At 42.4% G+C, this 23536-nt stretch overlaps 2 long non-coding RNA genes across 2 annotated transcripts in view; one reads left to right on the top strand and one right to left on the bottom strand.

Moving 5' to 3' along the window:
- Positions 1-304: 304 nt before the first annotated feature.
- LOC130357066 (uncharacterized) lies at positions 305-7094 on the bottom strand. The gene is made up of 3 exons (XR_008889097.1): positions 6981-7094; positions 2902-3049; positions 305-508 (listed from the first exon to the last, which is right to left on the bottom strand). It is a non-coding gene; the product is annotated as an uncharacterized LOC130357066 (long non-coding RNA).
- LOC130357065 (uncharacterized) overlaps positions 6115-23536 on the top strand; it is a 53589-nt gene continuing 36167 nt past the window's right edge. The window contains exons 1-2 of the long non-coding RNA XR_008889096.1: positions 6115-6214; positions 10207-10354. This is a non-coding gene — a long non-coding RNA (uncharacterized LOC130357065). The remainder of the gene's footprint in view (positions 6215-10206; positions 10355-23536) is intronic.

Here is a 23536-nt window from a genome sequence, read left to right as displayed (position 1 = left end):
AGTATGTAGGGAAAGTGGAAAATGTAGGGAAACCTTAGTAAATACCGTGGAAAATAAATTGTAGGGAATTAAAACCCACAAAGAAACCTACACTCCACTCTTAGTAAATAAGGGCCATTGTTACAGTTATTGTTATATTATTTCTTAATAAAAAGAGAGGTAGAGGTGGAAATCCTAGAACCATCAAAGGGCAGAACTAATCTAAGAGAATAGTAGAGCCTACAAGGAAGTGCTTAGGTACTCCATCCACGGCTGCCAGGTGGCGTCAAAAGCCTTTTTAGAATCCAAATCAATGCTTGTTTATTTGTTATTGGCCATTATCCAATTTAGTTTGGATCCAACCAGATGGAGAAAATAGATTGAGTCGCCCAGCTCATAGCTATTGCAATTTTGGCAGCTAGAAAAATGAGGTAGATAATGAGGTAGATAAGTTTCCGCTTCCCCTTTGTGATTTCCGGTATCGGGACATTCAGTAGAGCATGTTCTGGGTTCTTACGGAGATTAACCCCTGCAACAGAAAGGATCAGTTATATGCGTATCCAAAAAAGCCTCACTTGCAGGCATTCCAACCATACATTGAACATAGGGCTTCTCTGTTGACATTTACAGAAACATAAAGGGGAGGCCGTTGGAACCATCCTAGCTATTTGCATGATCCAGCTTTTCAAACAGCTGGAGAAACTTGGTACACATCAACACATCAACTAAAAATATAGGATAGTTAAATTAACCCTACCTCCCCTCATTTGCAAAGGTCAGTCTTTGTGTCTAAAGTCCCATGCAAGTCTGTGAGACTTCCAGTAACTTACTTCTGCATCTCCTGTTGAGTATGTTCATCCAGCTTGCAAGCCACACCCCTCACGGAAGCTTTGCCCCACACAGTCCATGCCAGTACTATTTTTGGCTCCTTTTTTATTTCAGCTTAACCCCTTAAGGACTCAGCCCATTTTGGCCTTAAGGACTCAGACAATTTAATTTTTACGTTTTCATTTTTTCCTCCTCGCCTTCTAAAAATCATAACTCTTTTATATTTTCATCCACAGACTAGTATGAGGGCTTGTTTTTTGCGCGACCAGTTGTCCTTTGTAATGACATCACTCATTATATCATAAAATGTATGGCGCAACCAAAAAACACTATTTTTGTGGGGAAATTAAAACGAAAAACGCAATTTTGCTAATTTTGGAAGGTTTCGTTTTCACGCCGTACAATTTATGGTAAAAATGACGTGTGTTCTTTATTCTGAGGGTCAATACGATTAAAATGATTCCCATTATTACTTACTTTTATATTATTGTTGCGCTTAAAAAAAATCACAAACTTTTTAACCAAATTAGTACGTTTATAATCCCTTTATTTTGATGACCTATAACTTTTTTATTTTTCCGTATAAGCGGTGATATGGGGGCTCATTTTTTGCACCATGATCTGTACTTTTTTTTTTGCATATAAAAAACTTTTAATACATTTTTTATAATTTTTTTTAAATAAAATGTATTGAAAAAGTAGGAATTTTGGACTTTTTTTTTTTTCGTTCACGCCGTTAACCGTACGGGATCATTAACATTTTATTTTAATAGTTCGGACATTTACGCATGCGGCGATACCAAATATGTCTCTAAAAAAAATTTTTGCCGCTTTTTGGGGGTAAAATAGGAAAAAACGGACGTTTTACTTTTTTATTGGGGGAGGGGATTTTTCACTTTTTTTCTACTTTTACATTTTTTTACTTTTTTTTTTTACACTTGAATAGTCCCCATAGGGGACTATTCATAGCAATACCATGATTGCTAATACTGATCTGTTCTATGTATAGGACATAGAACAGATCAGTATTATCGGTGATCTTCTGCTCTGGTCTGCTCGATCACAGACAAGAGCAGGAGACGCCGGGAGCCACACGGAGGAAGGAGAGGGGACCTCCGTGCGGCGTTATGAATGATTGGATCCCCGCAGCAGCGCTGCGGGCGATCCGATCATTCATTCAAATCGCGCACTGCCGCAGATGCCGGGATCTGTATTGATCCCGGCACCTGAGGGGTTAATGGCGGACGCCCGCGAGATCGCGGGCGTCGGCCATTGCCGGCGGGTCCCTTGCTGCGATCAGCAGCCGGGATCAGCCGCGCATGACACGGGCATCGCTCCGATGCCCGCGGTTATGCTTAGGACGTAAATGTACGTCCTGGTGCGTTAAGCACCACCGCACCAGGACGTACATTTACGTCCTGCGTCCTTAAGGGGTTAAAGGGGTTCTCCACTGCCCTGTCCTCTGGAGCTCCACTCGCAGCGTCCGGAAGTTTATTACTCCGGATGCTGTGTGCGGGCTTCCGTGTTCGAGGCCGCCCCATTGTGACGTCACGCCCGCCCCCTCGTGACGTCACGCCCACCCCCTCAACGAAAGTCTATGGGAAGGGGGCGTGACAGCGGAAGACTGGGCAATGCCAGTTATTCTGCAAGTAAATAAACAAATATAATTTTGATATATTGAAAGAAGAAAGAGTTGGCCTCTCTCACACTTACTTTTATGTCAAAGAGGAGACAACAAGTAAGCTGAAACAATAATGGTGGTAAAGGCCTTCATGGTGTCACCTCAGGATAACATTTCGCAGCCTTGAAATCATTGCATGTGTCAGTATTTCGAAGCTCTGCTCTCTGGTTGGACACACTAAATGAAATCAAGCCTAAAACCAAAGACTTTAATTTCCTGTGTTCTGTGTCTAAATCCACAAAGCCCTTACAGAAGAATAATAAAGGAAAGTAGATGTGGTGCTCCGGGAGTTAATGGCCAAATACTATTATTCCTTTACAACACAGAATTACTGCAAAACAGCCCCCATACTTCTCCGAAAACCTGTATCCTTGGTTAATGTTGCGCTTGACGTCTACCTTCAGGGCACCTACTTTGTTAAGTGTTTGTTGTGCTCCGGATCTCAGGCAGTAAACAGATGATATTTCAGCAAGTTGAAGGGTCATCTGCAAAGGGTGCTAGGGCTCCAATCCAAACAAAAAATGTTGCATACTGTAGACCTGTGAATCGGCTTCTAACACTCTATAAAAAATTTGGAAGACCCCACATATGAGTTAAACATTCTGTCCCAAGCTGTAGACTTGCAGTTGTTGGCTAATATGGTAAAAAAAAAAATCATAATAACTATTCCATTGAATAAGAGAGATACTTCTACTTCTACTATCTACAACCTTTCAATCTCTGCAATTCATTAGCTACTGGCTTATGGCTGAGGCAAGAATTTAAGATAGTATGGGTAACTTTATTATTTTACTTTATTAAAATCTACCAGTGTACTTTATTAAAATCTACCAGTATATTTTATTCAAATCTACCAGCGTGCTTCCAACTGTTGCAAACCTGTCCAGGCATGCTGAAAGTTGTAGTTTTACAACAGCTGGAAGCACACTGATTGAGGAACACTGTGTAGGCTGGGTTCACACCACGTTTTGTTAAATACGGCTCCCGTACACGGTTGGGAGGAGGGGGGCGGGGCTTAATCGGGGCCCCCGCACTCAGCCGTATTCGGGAACCGTATTTAATGTATGTCTATGAGCCGACCGGAGTGAACCGCAGCCTCCGGTCGGCTTCGTTTTCGGCCGTATGCGGTTTCCCGACCGCAGGCAAAAACGTGGTCGACCACGTTTTTGCCTGCGGTCGGGAAACCGCATACGGCCGAAAACTAAGCCGACCGGAGGCTGCGGTTCACTCCGGTCGGCTCATAGACATACATTAAATACGGTTCCCAAATACGGCTGAGTGCGGGCGCCGCGATTAAGCTCCGCCCCCCTCCTCCCAACCGTATACGGGAGCCGTATTTAACAAAACGTGGTGTGAACCAAGCGTTAGAGTGCTGGCAGGACTCCTACATCTATTTTTCAAAAACAAACTCTGGATATGATGCTAAGCCTGTTCACTCAAATTCTTTGGTCAACCTTGGTGAGGCCTGTTCCAAGTAGAACCTGTCCTGTAAAACCTTTGTATGGTCTTGCCCACAGTGCTGCAGCATAGTTTCAGGGTTTTAGATCTTCTAGGCCTTTTTCATGTAGAGCGACAATTTTTTTCAGATCCTTAGAGAGTTCTTTGCCATGAGGTGCCATGTTGAACTTCCAGTGACCAGTATTAGAGAATGTGAGAGCGAAAACACATTTAAATGGACACTCTCAGTAAAATTTTTTTTGCTATGTCACTCCTTATGTTAAATAAAACATCTTTCTAATGTACTTCGGTTAAAAAAAAATTTTTAAATGCTGCCACTAGGTGTCTCCCTACTTTTCCAGGCCCCATTTCCCCCTATCTCTTGCACAGACTTTGGACTCCTGCTGGCCTGGCAGAAGTCCAAAATCAGGAAATGCAGTCTGGTGTGCTGAGGGGTGTTTGTGCAGCCTTATCCAATCATAGCTCATCTCACATTGAACTGCTCTGGGCTGTGCGTAGCAGAGTGAGGGAGGAAGTTCTTCCCTGTATGGCTTCAGATTATGTCATACCTGCTGGGGAATGCCTAGGGATGTCCTGATACCTTTTTTTTTAAGACTGAGTACCGATACTTTAATTCTAGTACTCGCCGATACCAAGATTTCTCTCTTCTCTAGTGGGCAGAACAGGGAATTTGCATTGGTGGTGAGACCAGTGTCTCCGGAGCAATTGCACTGATGTTCACATGGTGAGCAGTGGTAGAAACCGGTTCACATGCACTATCTACCTATGCATTGAAGTTTGTGCATGTGATTGCCTTTAATAGTAGGTAGTATCCCCTTGTAGGTAGTATAGATAGTTGCAGACATTAGCAGCAGTCCTCTGTAGACAGCAGCCCCCCTGCAGACATTAGTAGCAGCCCCCTGTAGACCTCATCACCCCTTTGTAGACAGCAGCCCCCCTGTAGACCGCAGCCTCCTCCTTGTAGACAGCAGGTACCCCCCTTGTAGACAGCAGGTCCCCCCTTGTAGACAGAAGCCCCCCCCTTGTAGACAGCAGACCCCCCCTTTATAGACAGCAGCCCTCTCGCCCTCTTTGTAGATAGCAGCCCCCTCCCCTCTTTGAAGTCAGCAGCCCCCCCCCCTTTGTAGACAGCAGCCCCCCTTTGTAGACAGCTGCCCCCTCCCCCTCTTTGTAGACAGCAACCCACTCCCCCCTTTTGTAGACAGCAGCTTACTTCCCCCCTTGTAGACAGTAGCCCATTCCCCCCACCTTTGTGGACAGCAGCCCACTCCCCCCCCCCCTTGTAGTTGATCACTTGAGCCTGTTGGGAGTTGCTGCCTCGTTCTCCCGTCCTCATCACAGTCACTGCCCCTTTCTGTCGTCTGCATCATGGAGTTCTATGGAGGAGCATTTGACATACACGTCACTCTGCTTCCTCCATAGCGTTACATTGGGAATGGTGTCTCAGAGTTTAATCAGCGATCTTTAATCAGCGACCACTGTTTAATCAGCGATCTTTAAACAGCGACGGCAGCCCTGTGTACAAGGTAGGGCTGGCACATAAGTCTAGTTGTCCCCTATTGGGAGTGTTTTGTCCGCTATTGGGAGTGTTTTGTCCCTTATTGTGTGTGTCCGCATCCACTACTGGGGGTGCCCTCTATTCAGAGGTTGCAAATACATTAAGTCTTATAGGACTCTGCTAGGGAATTAAAAACTGTCCACTATTAGGAGCTGTCATAACAATGTACATGAGAAGGAGTAGCACTATTTTTTGTCCAAGATAATAACTTGCATTTTGCATTTTCCACCCATTCACCCATTCTGCCCCCCCCCCCCCCTTTTGCCGGCTTCATCCCTCTAATTTTCAGTTGTGTCTGAGCTAGTGGGTGAAGGATTGTTGCTATGATATCTCTCATACACTATACAAAAAGAGGAGGTGATCCTTCTTTCCTATATCTTTATAGCATACTTTCTCAGAAGAACCAGCAACATAGAGGACATTGTAGATCAGTACTAAACAGTATAAGCTGTGAAACCAGCAGTGGGATGATACTGTATATAACACTTTCTACAAATAGCAAAATGTCTCTATCTGTATTTGTCTCTTTCCGACCACTCTTGACCTCTTCCCCTCTTCATTGCTATAGGCAGCTGTTACCTGAAACTTAATTGAGTTGATTTATTGGGCCGTCCATCAAGATGGACCTGAGCAGTTCTTCAAAGTAAATGATGAGTTTGGGGAGGAAAAGAGCCAGAGGAGGAAATTATAGGGCATTTCTCTCTGATAAGGTATACAGTATTACAAATGTTCCTGTATTTGCTTTTTCTATTGATTCATGCAAAGTTTGTTGAAGCTGTAATGCTAAGTGTTATCTTCCAAAGCACCCTAGACCCAATGGAGTGGTGAGTCGCGCTTGAGCAACTCCGCTCCAATTCTTGTCAGAGCAGGGGCAGATTAACAACACTCAGGGCCCCCGGGCCAAAAAAAGCAATTGCCCCCTGCAAGGCTCCGCTGTTGATCACACTTCTGCCATGCCCCTATTCCATCCAAATCCCTCCACCACCTCTACACACAAAATAAACATGAATTTGATAAAGGGAGGAATCCCGAAAGCTTGTCTCTACAAAATTCTGTTAGTCCAATAAAAAAGGTATTTCAAGATACTGCAATATTTTTTGATTTGCATGTGTATGTATATATATATATATATATATATATATATATATATATATATATATGAAACACTTTAATGTAGGTAAAATAATTTTCCATGACCAATAATGCCAGTATACAAGGAGGAAATATATACCACCACACAATACTGCCATACTGTACTGCCATACTGTACTAAATAAAACCACAATACACAGACCAGTATACTATAAAGGATGTGTATACTATATAAGTGATTGTATACAGTGCACATATAGCGGTAGATATCAGCTGTACATAGATCTGTATACCATAAGTGATTATGTACAGGACCATATAGAAGTAGAAACCAGCTGTACAGAGATCTGTATACGATATAAGTTATTACATCTATGGACTCACAATTTCGTCTTTTCTGATCAGCTGCATCCTCTTTCCTTTGCTTCTCCATCCGGATAAAGGCACCATGTCGATCTCTTAACATCTGTGAAACGATTGGGCAGGGAAGGAGTGCACATTATTCTTGCCCACTCCCCTATCCCTGCCTATTTACCTACCCGCCAGGCGACGGGTTTGTAACCACGGTGACAGTCCCTCCCTAGAGAAGTGAGGGGAGTCAACTGTCAAAATAATAAAATACAATAATAGACACAGGTCAAGGTACAGTAAACTAACACACTCACATTAAGTCAAAGTCCACTATCTGCGTCAAAAAAACAGGAGTAATCAAAGTACAAAATCACTAATACCAGAAAAGAGTCAGAGAGCAGAACCAAAGGGTCAAAATGCCAGATATTACAGATACAGTAAAAAGCTAGCTAGGAGTACAAACTGAGCTCTTTAGCAGGCAAAGACTGGGAGTAGACTGCCAGCTTCTATGGAGCCAGAATAGGTGCTCCAGTCAAGGTCAGCTGACCAGTGCAGACAGCTGAGCATAACCCAACAACAAAAAACAATAAAGAACCTGTCAGAACCTTTTAACCCTATAGGGTCTGACAACCTGCAGGACAAACATGCTAGACATGTTAAGCATTTTCCCAGTGCCCTCCTCTCCTCTACACAAACTGTATAATGCCCTCCTTGGTGTCCTACACAGTAAAAGGGCAAGCAGGTGGGTAGATCAGGAAGCCAGATATGTAGGTAGGTGACTAGCCAGGTAGGTATGTAGGTAGCCATGCATGTAGATGGGTGGCTAGCTAGGTAGTTAGGCAGCCATGTATGAAGGCCAGGTACGTACATAGTTAGGCAACCAGGTATGTAGGTAGGTAGCAAGATATGTAGGTAGGTAGTTAGGCCCCCAGGTATGTAGGTAAGAAGTTAGTAATTCAGGTATAAAGCTAGGTAGCCAGCACCCCGTCCACCCAGTGGTGGATCAAGAGTTTAGTCTCGGCAGGGGCACTATCATAGTATTTTGTGGTAGCGGACAGAAAATAAGGTGTTGCTTACCGAAGTTACAGGTAGGTAATGCCCACAGGTAGGTAGTGGCCCCTGGTAGGTCATGCCCCCAGGTAGTTAAAGGGGTACTCCGCCCCTGGCATCTTATCCTCTATCCAAAGGATAGGGGATAAGATGTTAGATCGCCGCGGTCCCGCTGCTGGGGGCCCCGGGGATCGCCACTGCGGCACCCCACTATCATTACTGCACAGAGCGAGTTCGCTCTGTGCGTAATGATGGGCGATACAGGGGCCGGAACAGCGTGATGTCATGGCATCGCCCCTCATGACATCCCGTCCCCTTAATGCAAGTCTTTGGCAGGGGGCGTGATGACCGCCACGCCCCCTCCCATAGACTTGTATTGATGGGGGCGGGGCCATGATGTAACGATGCTCCGGCCCCTGTATTGCCCGTCATTACGTGCAGAGCGATCTCGCTCTGCGCAGTAATGATAGCGGGGTGCTGCAGCAGCGATTCCTGGGGTCCCCGACAGCGGGACCGCGGCGATCTAACATCTTATCCCCTATCCTTTGGATGTCCCTTTAATGTCCTTTAATGTCCCCCAGGTAGGTACTCATGCCCCATGTAGGTAAATCCCCCAGCTGCCACCTGTATGAAAACCCCCTATGTAGGTGGTAGATGGCCCCCCTATTAGTTTGGTAGTTTTTACTCATATTAGCTATGCAGGAACCAAGTAGATAGTTCACCACATTAGCTAGGCAGCAGAGTTCCCCCACATTGGGTGTAGGCAGCAGAGTTCCCCCACATTAGGTGTAGGCAGCAGAGTCCCCCCCCCCACATTAGGTATAGGCATCAAAGTTCTCCCACAGTAGGTATAGGAAGCACAGTTCCCTCACAGTAGGTATAGGCAGCAGAGTTCTCCCACAGTAGGTATAGGTAGTAGAGTTCCCTCACAGTAGGTATAGGTAGCAGAATTCCCCCACATTAGGTATAGGAAGCAAAGTTCTCCCACATTAGGTATAGGCAGCAGATGCGGCTTTCTGCTGTATGTGTGTGAGCGGCACATACATCAGAAAGAAATGTTGTATCCTGGATCCTCAGAAGCAGTGGACGGACCAGCCTGTCAGTCCGCCCCTGTGTCTCGAGTTCATGGGAGTTCCGTGGATGGATCATCCCCCTTTCCCAATCAGACATCTTATCCCCTATTGCTGATAAGGTGTGATAGGGTATGCTTTCACCAATTGATAAGGGAGTAAATACATTTTATCTGTGTAATTCTGGAGCAGAAGTTTTCCTAAATTGAACATTTCAATGTTTACTAACTGTTTTTCATTGCCAAAGTACACCCGTATAAAACCTCAGCTTCTTGAAGTGTAAAATGTTTAGACACCACATCAGTGAAAGGGTTAAATGGTTTTGCTAATAATTTGTAATAACACATAATGATGGAGTTTTTGGTACCTTCATTGCAATTTGGCATTAGCTGTTATAACAGGGGAATCCTGTTCATAGAACATTACAAATATTCTCACTGTATCTAATATTATGAAATTGAAAATGATGTAAACCAAAAAAAATTCTCCAGCAAGAAAGTTGAACGTAATAAGAATTTAAACGATTCATAGGCTCAAGATGGCCTCCTGCCAGATGAAACTAGGCAATTACCTGTCCTGAAGTAATTTCAGGCCTCGGAACGAAGAATAACACATTCAGAATTGGATGTATGAATTGTGATTAATGTGTTCCGAAAGGCAATTATATAATTCTCTTCCAAAATGACTCCGCGAGACCAAATGTCCTTATGTCGTTTCTGGTATTTTCCATCAATATAATATCTGCCAAAATTGTCTTCTTAAAATCTGCATGATAAATAGCTCTGCACAGATTGCTTTTTCCCCAGAAAATCTGTCATATTCCATTGCTCAGCTACACAGCTATGGTTTTTCTTTTGGTAAAAGGATTTATATGGGTTGATGCCTTGGTAACATGAATATGGAAACCAAAATATCCTACTGAAAAGAAATTATGTTTGCAGAAATATGTGCAAAAAAGATCAACTGTTAAAGCAGCCTAAAAAAAGCCAAAAACCTGCACGTGGGTCACCGCAGTGTATTGCAGCCCAGACACTGTAAGCTATTGAATCTGCATCCTCACTGATAATACTCACTGCGCATGCGTAGCCAGAATGACAGCGACAAGACAGATCTAATACTGTCTCTTTGTTGGCGCACAGATGCGATGTCAAGATGCAGAAGATCGGGGATACAATACACAGAGTTGTTGCTGCCCTAAGGCACAAAGGACCCTAGGCCACGCCTCTGTGACACTTGGATTGCCAATGAAATAGTGTTTTTGGTGAAATAAAGACTCTAGTTACAAAGGTATGACATGTATAAAGGTATAAATTATTATGTATACTTATTATTATGATCTGTTGAACTGTGCTGCCAAAATTTGAACATCACAGATTCGCTTTAATGTCAATGTCCTCTCTTTTTTATTTTTCTGTAACTTTACTAGACACTGTCCATTCAGCAAAGTTTGCATAAATCAATAGTACAAGTGAATATGAAAACACTTTGAAATATATATTAACTGAGAAAATGCTTTCACCCTTCCTCCTCCTAAACTCGTCATTTAATCTAAAAATACCATAAGTCCCACTGAAGTATCAGATTACAGCTGCCAATAGAAGTCTATGGAGGCAAAAGAAGACAGGAAACTGGGATGCTTGTAGTAAGTATTAATATTGGTTGTAAAATACAACTGAAAACCACAACTGAAAACCACAAATGTTGATGCATAGTATATGGTACAATGTACCTAAATGTAAAAAAAAACTTAGCTCACACCATCATAAAGAGGTATTTAGCAACTCTTTTAGTGCCCAGACTATATTTAGTGAAGGAATTCTCTCTCCTGGAGTAGATTATTTTACACTAAACCTCAGAAAGAGGTATTGCATTGTATACCAAAAACTCTATATTATGCCGGGGCTGTAGGAAAAAGAAAAAATCTATACTTACCTATCCCCAGTCCCCAGCAGGTCCCACTGCAGCTCCTGTTCTACTCCATTGATGCTTGTCTCTACTTCTTGTTTCCAAAGCAAGAGGTCAAGCAGGACTTATCAATCACTGGTCTCCGTGATGTCCCATCTGGGCCAGTGATTTTCTGAGTTAGCAGGTCCTGCTTCAACCTTTTGTCTTGGAAGCAGGAAAGAGAGGCAAGCATCAAGGGGGTTGAACGGGAGCTGCAGCAGGACCTGCTGGGGACCAGGGGTAGGTAATTATGTTTTTTTTTCTTTTCTCTACAGCCACAGCATTATATAATGTATTTCCATTGTATTCCATATTGATGCATAATCAGTAAAAAGAGAAATTTTACCAACCAAATCCTCTGAATACACAATGAGGACTTGGAACTCCTGGGCCCCAATGGAAATTCTGACCCCCATCTAACATGTTTCATTCATTCAGGTTTCATGTGGCAAGGTGCAACTTACCCTATGCCTGCCCAAGCTAGCAAAAATAGACTTTTAGACTTGCACCTTCCTGAAGTCTTTTATGAGCGAAGGAGGGAAGTAGCCGCTGCAGCCAATCAACGGCTTCAGTGGTCACGTTCCATATTCCTGGCATCACTGCTCAGTGATGGAAGCCAGTAACACCGGAGTGCCCACCAGAGACTGATTAAGGAATCAGCATGCGATCAGAGGAGGGGGTAAGTAAAAGTTTGTTGTTTAATTGCATGTGGGGCATTTTAAATATTTTTGTTAAGAAAAAAAAACCTTGGTTAACCGTTTATTTAACATAAGGACAAGCATCTTTAAAACACATTACACTTCTTTTCCTGTCTCCCTTGAATAAATATATTAAGGTTTTATCACACTTTAAGTACTGGGCTTTTATTTTATTTAGGGTAACAATTTGGGAGGAGCGAATTGAATATGACAAATCAGAATTCATTACGAATTTCAGGAAAAATTCAATTTGCATCGAATGCGAAAAACGCCTCGATCGTTCTATCGCTCTAATTGCTTCATTAAATTCCATTTAGTGCAGTCCAGGCTCCAGAGCATCTAAAATGGCGAATCCACATGTGAGGACATGGGGCAAGGAGTCCAGGGAAGGCGGGAACAAGGGAAGGTGGGATGACCCAGAATCTCATGCAGCCTGTCACCCCTGTGATTTAACAGTCCTATACAATCGGCAGCCATATTGCTGCCAGTCACTTCAGCCATTCACTGCAGAGAGATAGATAGGGACAGATAGCGCTGTGTGTTGCACAGAAAAGCTTTTTTCCAGCAGCGATTCACCTCCCAGTCAAGTCAACGTTCTGTTGCACAGAGAGAGGGACAGAGAGCAGTGTGTGTTTCACAGAAAAGCATTCTTACTTCAGCAATTCAACTCCCAGTCACTGTCTACAGCGTTCCATTACAGAGAGGCAGCGATTCACCTAAAGCACAAATCCTGCCTAGAAGCACAGATAGGGAAGGGAGTGAGATTGAGAGAGAGAGAGTGCAATTTTGGGTGTAGTACATAGCTACTGTGTGCTGCAGCACTGGTGTGTACTGCTGGTGTTCACATATACTTTTTTAAGTGTACTGTAGCGCATTTTTCTCCCCTCATAAGTGCATACCACATACGTGTATCTAAGTGGTGTACTATTTTGTTCCTGTTAAAGTCTCAAGGGCCTAGACACTGTGAAAGGCCAGGTAAAAGAACTCAGCGGCGGTTGTTCTACACAAATACATTTTTTAAGCATACTGTAGCGCATTTTTCTCCCGTCATAAGTTCATACCACATACGTACATCTAAGGCTACGTTCACACTGCCAGCTGTCTCTGGCAGTGTGAAGTCCATTATTTTAGGATCGAGAAAAAACTGTGAAAAAATTGTGCTTGCCCCGACTTTTTCTCAGTTTTTTCTCTACAAAAATAATGTCTGCTATTGACTACAATGGTGTCCATTGGGACCTGTTATTTGCTGGTATGCTCCAGCAAATTTACGGCGAAAAAAATTAAAATAATAAGAGGAAGTTTGACAGGCAAATTTGCCGGAGCATACCAGAAGTGTGAAAGGGCCCTAATTTGTGTACTATTTTGTTCCTATTAAAGTCTCAAGGGCCCAGATACTGTGAAAGGCCAGGCAAAAGTACTCACCAGCTGGTGTTGTACACAAATACTTTTTTAAGTGTACTGTAGAGCATTTTTCTCCCCTCATAAGTGCATACCACATACGTACATCTAAGTGGTGTACTATTTTGTTCCTGGTAAAGTTTCATGGGCCTAGATACTGTGAAAGGCCAGGCAGAAGTACTCACGAGCTGGTTTTGTACACAAATACTTTTTTTATGCTGTCTCATTCTGCCACCATATAATCTCCTCATGCTGCCACCACCTCCACTCTGTGTCATTCAGCCACTATATGGTCTCCTCATGCTGCCGCAAACTCCAGGCTGTGTCATTCAGCCACTATATGCTGCCACCAACTCCAGGCTGTGTAATTCAGCCACTGTATGTTCTGCTCATGCTACCGCCACCTCCAGGATGTGTCATTCAGACACTATATGCAAAACAACAACTCCCATTACAATGGGAAATGTAGTTTTGCAATATCTAGGGAGCAACAGGTTGGGGAATGCTGGTCTGTACTATTCTGTTTTCATTATTCTCTGCCTTGTCTTGAAAGGCTCCAGAGGTTTATATTTAATCATGTTTTTTAAGTTATGTGACTCATAACCTACAAGTTGTTACTAGATATGTAAAACAAAGAGATTTTTTGCTTTCTAAGATATGTGCCATAACCATGATAATCACTCCCACTGCGGTACTGTCAGCAATATCGCTCCCACCCTCTACACTCATCTTACTTTCATCATCTCCTTAAAAAGATAACTGGAAAGGGTCTGTCTGATACCCAATCCATAGTTCACTGCACCACTGAATGGCATAAGCAATTATAAAGAACAAGACTGCCTCAAGATAATTCTTAAGGATCCTACAGCATGCGAGCACTGAAAAAGTCAATGATTCTGCATCTAGAAAAGTGCTTTGGCATAGGTAGGGAATGCTCATCCAGACACAGATACGTGCTGAGCGCACAATATATCAGACACTTCTCATTATTTTATATGGCCCTAAAATTGCACTGTGTACAGAACAGCAGTGGAGGAGCCGTCTCGAAGCGTGCCTTTGTTTCCTACATTGTGAAGAATTTACTTTTTGCTAGTTTTAGTGGTCACAATATGCATATATCTTATGTGAAAACAAAAATGAAATGGCTCTAAAGATCAAGTCTCTCACATACCTCGAGTTTAGAGTGTTTATTGATTCAGCTGCAAATTGGGAATTCTTTCACGTTAGACCCCTCTTGTGAGAACAGTCACATGATATTCAATACTTCATGTTAACAGTTCTACAGCATTGCACTGTGTACAGAACAGGAGTGGAGGAGCCGTCTCAAGACAATTAAATTAGCTAAAGACAATTAAATTGAGACAATTAAATTAGCTAAATTTTGTGATGAAGACTCTTGAAAAGTTGCATGGTAACATTATCGCCGAACATATCTGCTTTTCAGAAATACTATATAAATAAGAACATCTATAATATGTGCTAAATGGAAAAAGGGTCTAATACATTTTCTCCTTTGATGGGTCTGGTAATGTAATATCACTTGTTTTTCTCCAAATCGGGTCATCAGAATAGCTTACTTTGGAGCTAACCACTTGTCTGATCTATATTTATTGGTTAAAACACAAATTATTAGATTGTGTTGTGTATGGATGGGAACTTCTGTTCATACTGTCTCATACTAGTCAAACCAAAGTCTTGAGAAGGAAGAGCTACCCGATAGACAGCTGCTTCAGGGGTTCTTGCCAGGTATCACTATTAAGCACAGTACTGGATGGCTATAGAGATGCCTTAGATACACCTCAGGGGAGGTATGGATTCTCACTGAGGATAACTAGTAGGATACTGAGACTTCAAGGCCTATTTACATATCGTAAACAAGAATCAATATTTCCCCCCCCCCCCTTCTGTCCTGAAATGACAATATTGCCATTCAAAATCATTTCCTATGGAGAACCCATTAGAACACTAGGGTTAAGCCTAACAGATAGGAGGAAACAGCAAAAATAATTAGAATCTGGTTATTGTGTTTGACAACGCCCCTTTTTTCTATTATACCTAGAAAAGTGTAAAAAATAAATAAAGAAAGAAATAGTAAACATATTGGGTAATACTGCATGCGTAAATGTCCACACTTTCAACATATAGACCCTTATTTACTAAGAATGGAGTGTAGGTTTCTTTGTGGGTTTTATTTCCCTACAATTTATTGCCTTTATACAGATCTGTATAGAACTTTCACAATAAGGTGTACACCGTGAATATGAAACCTTCTAAAATTTGCTAAATTTGCTAAAATTTCTTTTCAATTTCCCCACCCAAAAAATATTTGTTGGTTGCACCATACATTTTATGGTAAAATAAGTGATGTCATTACAAAGGACAATTGGTCAGGCAAAAAACAAGCCCTCATATGGGTCTGTGGATGAAAATATAAAGGAGCTATGATTTTTAGAAGGCGAGGAGGAAAAAAACTAAAATGCAAAAAATAAAATTGTGTCCTTAACCCCTTAAGGACTCAGGGTTTCCGTTTTTGCCCTTTCGTTTTTTTTTGCGTCGCCAATTCTACTTTGCAGTGACATTAGTCATTTTACCCAAAAATGCACGGCGAAACGGAAAAAAAATCATTGTGCGATAAAATCGAAAAAAAAACGCCATTTTGTAACTTTTGGGGGCTTCCGTTTCTACGCAGTGCATATTTCGGTAAAAATTATACCTTATCATTTTTCTGTAGGTCCATACGGTTAAAATGATACCCTACTTATATAGGTTTGATTTTGTCGCACTTCTGGAAAAAATCATAACTACATGCAGGAAAATTTATACGTTTAAAAATGTCATCTTCTGACCCCTATAACTTTTTTATTTTTCCACGTACAGGGCGGAATGAGGACTAATTTTTTGCGCCGTGATCTGAAGTTTTTATCGGTATGATTTTTGTTTTGATCGGACTTTTTGATCACTTTTTATTCATTTTTTTAATGGTATAAAAAGTGACCAAAATACGCTTTTTTGGACTTTGGAATATTTTTGCGCATACGCCATTGACCTTGTGGTTTAATTAATGATATATTTTTATAGTTCGGACATTTACGCACGCGGCGATACCACATATGTTTATTTTTAATTTTTTTACACTGTTTTATTTTTTTTATGGGAAAAGGGGGGTGATTCAAACTTTTATTAGGGAAGGGGTTAAATGACCTTTATTAACACTTTTTTTTAACTTTTTTTTGCAGTGTTATAGGTCCCATAGGGACCTATAACACTGCACACACTGAACTCCTATGCTGATCACTGGCGTGTATTAACACGCCTGTGATCAGCATTATCATCGCTTGACTGCTCCTGCCTGGATCTCAGGCACGGAGCAGTCATTCGCCGATCGGACACCGGGGAGGCAGGTAAGGGCCCTCCCGGTGTCCGATCAGCTGTTCGGGATGCCGCGATTTCACCGCGGCGGTCCCGAACAGCCCGACTGAGCAGCCGGGTCACTTTCAGTTTCCCTTTAGAAGCGGCGGTCAGCTTTGACCGCCGCTTCTAAAGGGTTAATACCGCACATCGCCGTGATCGGCGATGTGTGGTATTAGCCGCGGGTCCCGGCCGTTGATGAGCGCCGGGACCGAAGCGATATGATGCAGGATCGCGGAGCGATCCCGCTTCATATCGCGGGAGCCGGCGCAGGACGTAAATATACGTCCTGCGTCGTTAAGGGGTTAAAGGGGTACTCCGGTGGAAAACTTTTTATTTTTAATCAACTATTGCCAGAAAGTTAAACAGATTTGTAAATTACTTCTATTAAAAAATCTTAATCCTTCCAGTACTTATTAGCTGCTGAATACTACAGAGGAAATTATTTTCTTTTTGGAACACAGAGCTCTCTGCTGACATCATGACCACAGTGCTCTCTGCTGACATCTCTGTCCATTTTAGGAACTGTCCAGAGCAGCATATGTTTTCTATGGGGATTTTCTCCTACTCTGGACAGTTTTTAAAATGGACAGAGGTGTCAGCAGAGAGCACTGTGGTCATGATGTCAGCAGAGAGCTCTGTGTTCAAAAAAGAAAATAATTTCCTCTGTAGTATTCAGCAGCAAATAAGTACTGGAAGGATTAAGATTTTTTTATAGAAGTAATTAAAAATCTGTTTAACTTTCTGGCACCAGTTCATTAAAAAAAAAAAGTTTTTCACTGGAGTACCCCTTTAAGGGGTTAAAAGCAGTACAATGATAGAAAAGCATGTAAACATGGGTATCATTTTAATCATATTGACTCAGAAAACATGTCATTTTACATTTCTGCACTTTTTTTTTATTCTTTATTTTTATATGCACACACAATTACAATCCAACAGAAAAGTCAAGCAAAGAAGGAACAAAAATTATCAACTTCACCTAGTTACAGCAAAACCTATCCTGCTCCCTTGCCTTATAATACTGTGGTAGCTTTATCTTATATTGTATGTACTATAGTTTTTGTTTTCCCTTTTAACCCCTCTCCCTCTTTCCCCACTCCCCCCATAAAAGAAACAAAAAGGAAAAACCCTCTCCCTTTAAACCCCTCCCCCTTTATACTCCCGCCCTCTCCTCCCTCTCTCTCTCCCCCTCGCTTTGGACCTCCTAATACTCCAATGAATCTTCCAATTTTTTCCATGCCTCCCAAATACCCCGGAACATGACCTCTTCATCCCTATCTACTGAGCGCAGGTTCTCCAAATACATAACATCATTTAGTCTTGTGCACCAACTTGTTAAGGATGGGGCACTTTTTTGTCTCCACAACGCCGACACACAACTTCTAGCCGTGGTTATCAAAAAACTAAGAAGTGAGTATCTATAATTCTTTAACGGGATGTCATTATATTGTAGTAAGAAAAATTCTGGGGTGAGAGGAATAAATTGTCCCATTACTTCAATAATAATATTATGGACCTGTTTCCAGAATCCCCTTAACAAGGTACAGTGCCAAAAGATATGTAGTAAAGTCCCTTCCTCCTTTCCACAGCGCCAACATGTGATATCTGAACCACCTTGAAATCTACCTAGCGCTTTTGGCACTCTATACCACCTCGCCATTATCTTATAATTGAACTCCTGTATACGAGTGGAAATAGCTGAGCAATTTGTGAGACTAAACATCTTAGTCCATTCTTACAACGAAAAGTGCCCTTTTAGGTTGCTTTGCCATTTTTGCGTAAATCCTGGTAAGATTTGGTCTGCTGATGTAATCCATATTTTATATATCTGTGAGACAGCATGTTTAACCTGTATCCCCACCAGACACATCTCTTCAAATCTCGTGTTAGCACTCCTAAACATCTCTGTATTTGGGATTGAGGCCATGTAATGTCTTAACTATAGTTCACGCCAAAATCCCAAATCAACTCCTACTCCTAATTTCCCAACATCCTTCGATTCCTTAAGTTGTTCTTCTCTCCTCATGTGCCTTACTCTAAAGGTATCTGCCTCTATCCATTGTCTAAAGACTGGGTCTTCTACGCTAACGGGGAAAGCTGGGTGTCCTATTATAGGTGTCTGCTGTGAATTACAGGGCAGAAACACTTCCTGTACCCTGTCCTCTATACAAATCGCATACGTGGCACCAATGGTTGGGTGTTCTTTCAGCCCCCCCAGAAAGCTCTTTTTGCACCATGGAAGAGATCTTAAAGGAATTTTTGTCTCTGCCTCCTCAACTCCCACCCAAAGTTTACATCTTGGTTGTCTATACCATTCCACTACCCGTGCCAGATGTATGGAAACATAATAGCCTTTAGGTCAGGTAAGCCAACCTCTCCCCCTTATCTTTAAGATGACACATGGTCTCTCTCTTTATCCTAGCCTTCTTTCCCCCCTTAACAAAGTCCTGTTGAATTTGGGTCATTTCCTTAAAAAAGGCTGGGGGGAACTTAATTGGTATGCATTGAAAAAAATATAGAATTTTTGGTAGGATAGTCATCTTGTAAAGTGCACACCTCCCAAACCAAGAAAAAAGGTTAGGAGACCATGTCTGGCACAGTTGTTGTACTCCATTAACAAGTTATACAGTTCTTTTTTGTCAGCCGATATCCAAACCCCCAATAATTTCACTTCATGATCTGCCCACTTTAAACTAAAATTCTTCTGCAAAAGAGACACCGTCTCTGTCTGTAATGATACATCTAATGCTGCAGACTTCCTCAAATTTATCTTATAATTAGGCAAACGATTATAGCTTTCAAATTCCTTCAAGAGCGTAGGCAGTGAAATTATTGGTTCTGTAATGAAAAAAACCAGATCATTGGCAAACGCTGCAACTTTATGAATAATACCCTGAACTGTAATTCCATGTCCATGCAGGTCTATGTTCTGTCTAATTTTACATAAAAAGGTTTCCAGCAGGTAAACATCAGTGGTGAGAGTGGGCACCCTTGTCTAGTGCTGTTTCTTAACCCCAAGTCACCCAAAAGGATCCCATTAACCCTTAGCCTAGCCGTAGGATATCTATTTATTTCCATGACCCAATTTAAGATGCTTTTTTTGACTCCCAGGTATTTAAATGTTTCTTCCATGAAAATCCAGTTCACCTGGTCATTTCTGCACTTAACCCATCAACGACCATGGACATATATTCTCGTCCAATGGCCATTAACGGGGTATGACGCGGGCTCCCGACTCGAGCCCGTGTCATACCGGCCGGCCCCCAGCTGATTCCTGTAGCTGGGGGCCAGCGTTAATAGCTGACATGCGGCAATTGCCGTGGCCGGCTATTAACCCTTTAGATCGCCGCTGTCAAACTTGACAGGTGCATCTAAAGGTGCCTGTATCCAGTGGGGTGGATCGCCCCCCCGCAGCGGGATCGCGAGGGGATCCACTACTGAGGTAGCCTGAGGGCTTACCTCTCCTGCTGAGGCAGCTCCGGTGCTCAGAATGATAAAGTCTGGCATGGCCAGGCTTTATCAATTGAGCACAGAGCACACATATCAATGGGATTGTATGTAATCCCATTGATCTGTATGAGGAATCAAATGGTTCCTCCTAAAAGTCCCCTAAGGGGACTAAAAGTGTAAAAAAATAAATAAATAAAAGTTTAAAAACACACACATTAACCTCTTCCTTATTAAAAGTTTAAATCACCCGTTTTCCCAAATTCCATATAAAAATATATAACAATAATAAAAATAAACATATATGGTATTTCCACATGCATAAATGTCCGAACTATAAAAATATATTGTAAATTAAACCACACGGTCAATGGCGTACGCGCAAAAAAATAGCGTATTTTTGGTCTCTTTTCATACCATAAAAAGAGGAATAAAAAGCAATCAAAACGTCAGATCAAAACAAAAAAGGTACCCATTAAAACTTCAGATCACGGCGCAAAAAATTTGCCCTCATACCACCCCGTACGCAGAAAAATAAAAAAATTATAGGGGTCAGAAGAGGACAATTTTGTAGTTAGGATTTTTTCAAAAAGTACGACAAAATCAAACTTATATAAGTAGGGTATCATTTTAATCGTATGGACCTACATAATAAAGATAAAGTGTAATTTTTACCAAAAAATGTACGGCGTAGAAACGGAAGCCCCCACAATTTACAAAATGGTGTTTTTTCTTCAATTTTGTCGCACAATGATTTTATTTTCCGCTTCGCCTTAGATCTTTGGGTAAAATGACTGATGTCATTACAAAGTAGAATTGGTGGTGCTAAAAATAAGCCCTCATATGGATTTTCAGGTGCAAAAAAAGGGTTATGATTTTTAAAAGGTAAGGAGGAAAAAACGAAAGTGCAAAAGCAGAAAACTGCTTGGTTCTTAAGGGGTTAAAATGAAAAACAAACAGCTTCTTTACAAATAGTATGGAATAAAATGAATCTTACTATTTTATGTATAAAGCTTCCATGCAGACCCATGTGTCTTCATGACGATAGACCTAAACAAACCCTGTGTTCTAAATGACAGATAGAGAGAACAGGTGTAAGAATAATACACAACTGCAGGATCAGTTCACTGAGAGGATTTGCTCGTAGTCTATACCCAGTTATATACAGAAACTCTCTATAGGAGCTGTATATGCCAAAGAAGAGTATATTTTTACTTTTTTAAAATTTTGTTTTGATTTTACGTATTTTTACACAAAAAAATAGATGTTTGGCATTACAGGTGACTTGCAATGAAGCCTTTCTTCTCGTGTACCTTTTACGTTGGCAAGTATATTACACAAGAGCCCTGTGCGGGACTGTTTTTTTAATCCCGCTCCCACTGAATTTCAGACAATTATTGCCAGCTCCCGCAATATGTGTCCAATCCAGCCCGCTAGCGCAAACATTTTGTTACAGGTTTTAGAAATGGTACCCCCAGTGACATTTCATTACCTCCCCGTGCCATTTCACCTTCCCTTGTGTTATTTCATCAGCCCCCTGTAGCATTTTAGACGTTTGCGAGACTGCGTGTGATATTGCAGGGCCATCTGTATGTTCTGTGTCGGCCCGCTCCCACCCACACCCACGTTTTTTTTGGGATCTCCCAGGACCCGGGGGATCCCAATTCAGATGCAGGTGTGGTGTCCCGATACAGGTGTGGTGTCCTGTCCTTTGTCTAAGGTAGTGCTGGGCGGTATACCGGTATGAACCGGATACCGTTTTTTTTTTCTCCCACGGTATGGATTTTTGCCCATACCGCTATACCGGTCGGGCCCCTCCCCCACCCTCCGAGTCAATAAAAAAAATTAAACTTACCCGTAATGGGGGTGGTCCGGGCCATCCATCCTTCCTGTAGTGTCCGGCAGCATTCCGGGTGGCGGGTGAACCGGTCCGGGCTGTCCTTCTTCTCCAGGGGTCCTCTTCTCCACTCCGGGCAGGCTCCGGCCTAGTACGCTGCATAGACGGCGCTACACCGTGACGTCAGGACGTCAGGGACGTCACTGCGTAGCGGCGTCTATGCAGCGTTACTAGGCCGGAGCCTGCCCGGAGTGGAGAAGAGGACCCCCGGAGAAGAAGGACAGCCCGGACCGGTTCACCCTCCACCAGGAATGCCGCCGGACACTACAGGAAGGATGGATGGCCCCGACCACCCTCCCCGGACGGTCCCTGCAGCAACTGGGAAGGTGAGTCAGGGTTCTGGGATGGACAGGGGTCTGTATAACATACTATACTATACAGTAGGCCCTCCAGCTGTTGCAAAACTACAACTCCCAGCATGCCCGGACAGCCAACGGCTGTCCGGGCATGCTGGGAGTAGTAGTTTTGCAACAGCTGGAGGCACCCCTAGTTGGGAAACACTGACCTATACTATACACTACTATATAGTCCAACATGCTGGGAGTTGTAGTTTTGCAACATCTGGAGGCTGTAGGGTTGTTTGTTAAATCTATTTAAAAGGGTACTCCACTGCCCCAGTGTTCAGATCATTTAGTTCCAAAAGCCCATTTAGTTTCGCTACGCCACCTCAATGCAACTCTCAATGTAAAAAAAAAATAATACTGTGAAATACCGTGATACCGTGATACTTTAGAAAAATACTGTGATACTCATTTTTGGTCATATCGCCCAGCACTAGTCTAAGGTCCCCACAGCTAGAGTCCCTTCATGTCTTTAGGGCTCTCCTGTAGGGCTTACCCCTAGTCACCTCATATAAATGTGTTATTTGATGTACATATTAATTTAATGTATAGGAAATATATGTACAGGACCTTTGTGGTCACGTGATACGCAGTTGCAATATGTGATATGCTTAAGGACCTTTGGAGGTCTGGTAATGTACCCAGAGTTCACTGGGTTCATAGCTTACAGGGTTGCTGACCAATGAGCTTTGCCCAGCCCCTTATTATATAAAGGGCTGTAGTCAATCAATTCTCTCTCTTGAGACCTGTACATGAAAGCAAGCACATCTCATCAGCATCATCAATTCATCTAGGCCCAAAGCCTAAGAACCTGCAGCCACTAAACGTGAGTTACTCAAAGCACTGAATCCTGTATGACTACTATCCGCTCAAATATTCTAAAAGAGTAGCGCAGTGGCTAGCATCAAAAGCTCATTGCTTCCAAGTCCCAGCAAACCTGTGAGGAACCTGTACCCCGGTTTACTCTAGAAAAGACTGTTATTTTCAATACCGTTGCATAAATTCTACAAGTAAAGTTTCTTCAGTTTACTTCATAAAATCTGCTGTGGACATTCCGTTATTTCCCTGCCGTTTGTGGGACGGTTGGCGGTAGGAACATTACTATTGAGGAAACCACACCCTGGTGTCACGACATTCAAGGGTTTATACCACCAGACCCTACACTATTACCGCAACACTCTAGACACCATTACTCTCCCGGCACCACACAGGGCTCTGTATCCAACTCTTCCCATTAAAGGTACCAATGAGGACCATGGGTTTGTCAAATCTATCTATATATAGCCATATATGGCACATCCATAGACTATGCCATACTCTCCCACCTATCTGA

The sequence above is a fragment of the Hyla sarda genome, chromosome 2 (assembly GCF_029499605.1).
Source record: "Hyla sarda isolate aHylSar1 chromosome 2, aHylSar1.hap1, whole genome shotgun sequence".
NCBI classification, from domain to species: Eukaryota; Metazoa; Chordata; class Amphibia; order Anura; family Hylidae; genus Hyla; species Hyla sarda.
The sequence above is the reverse complement of the archived record's forward strand: the minus strand, read 5'-3'. Positions and strand labels throughout refer to the sequence as shown.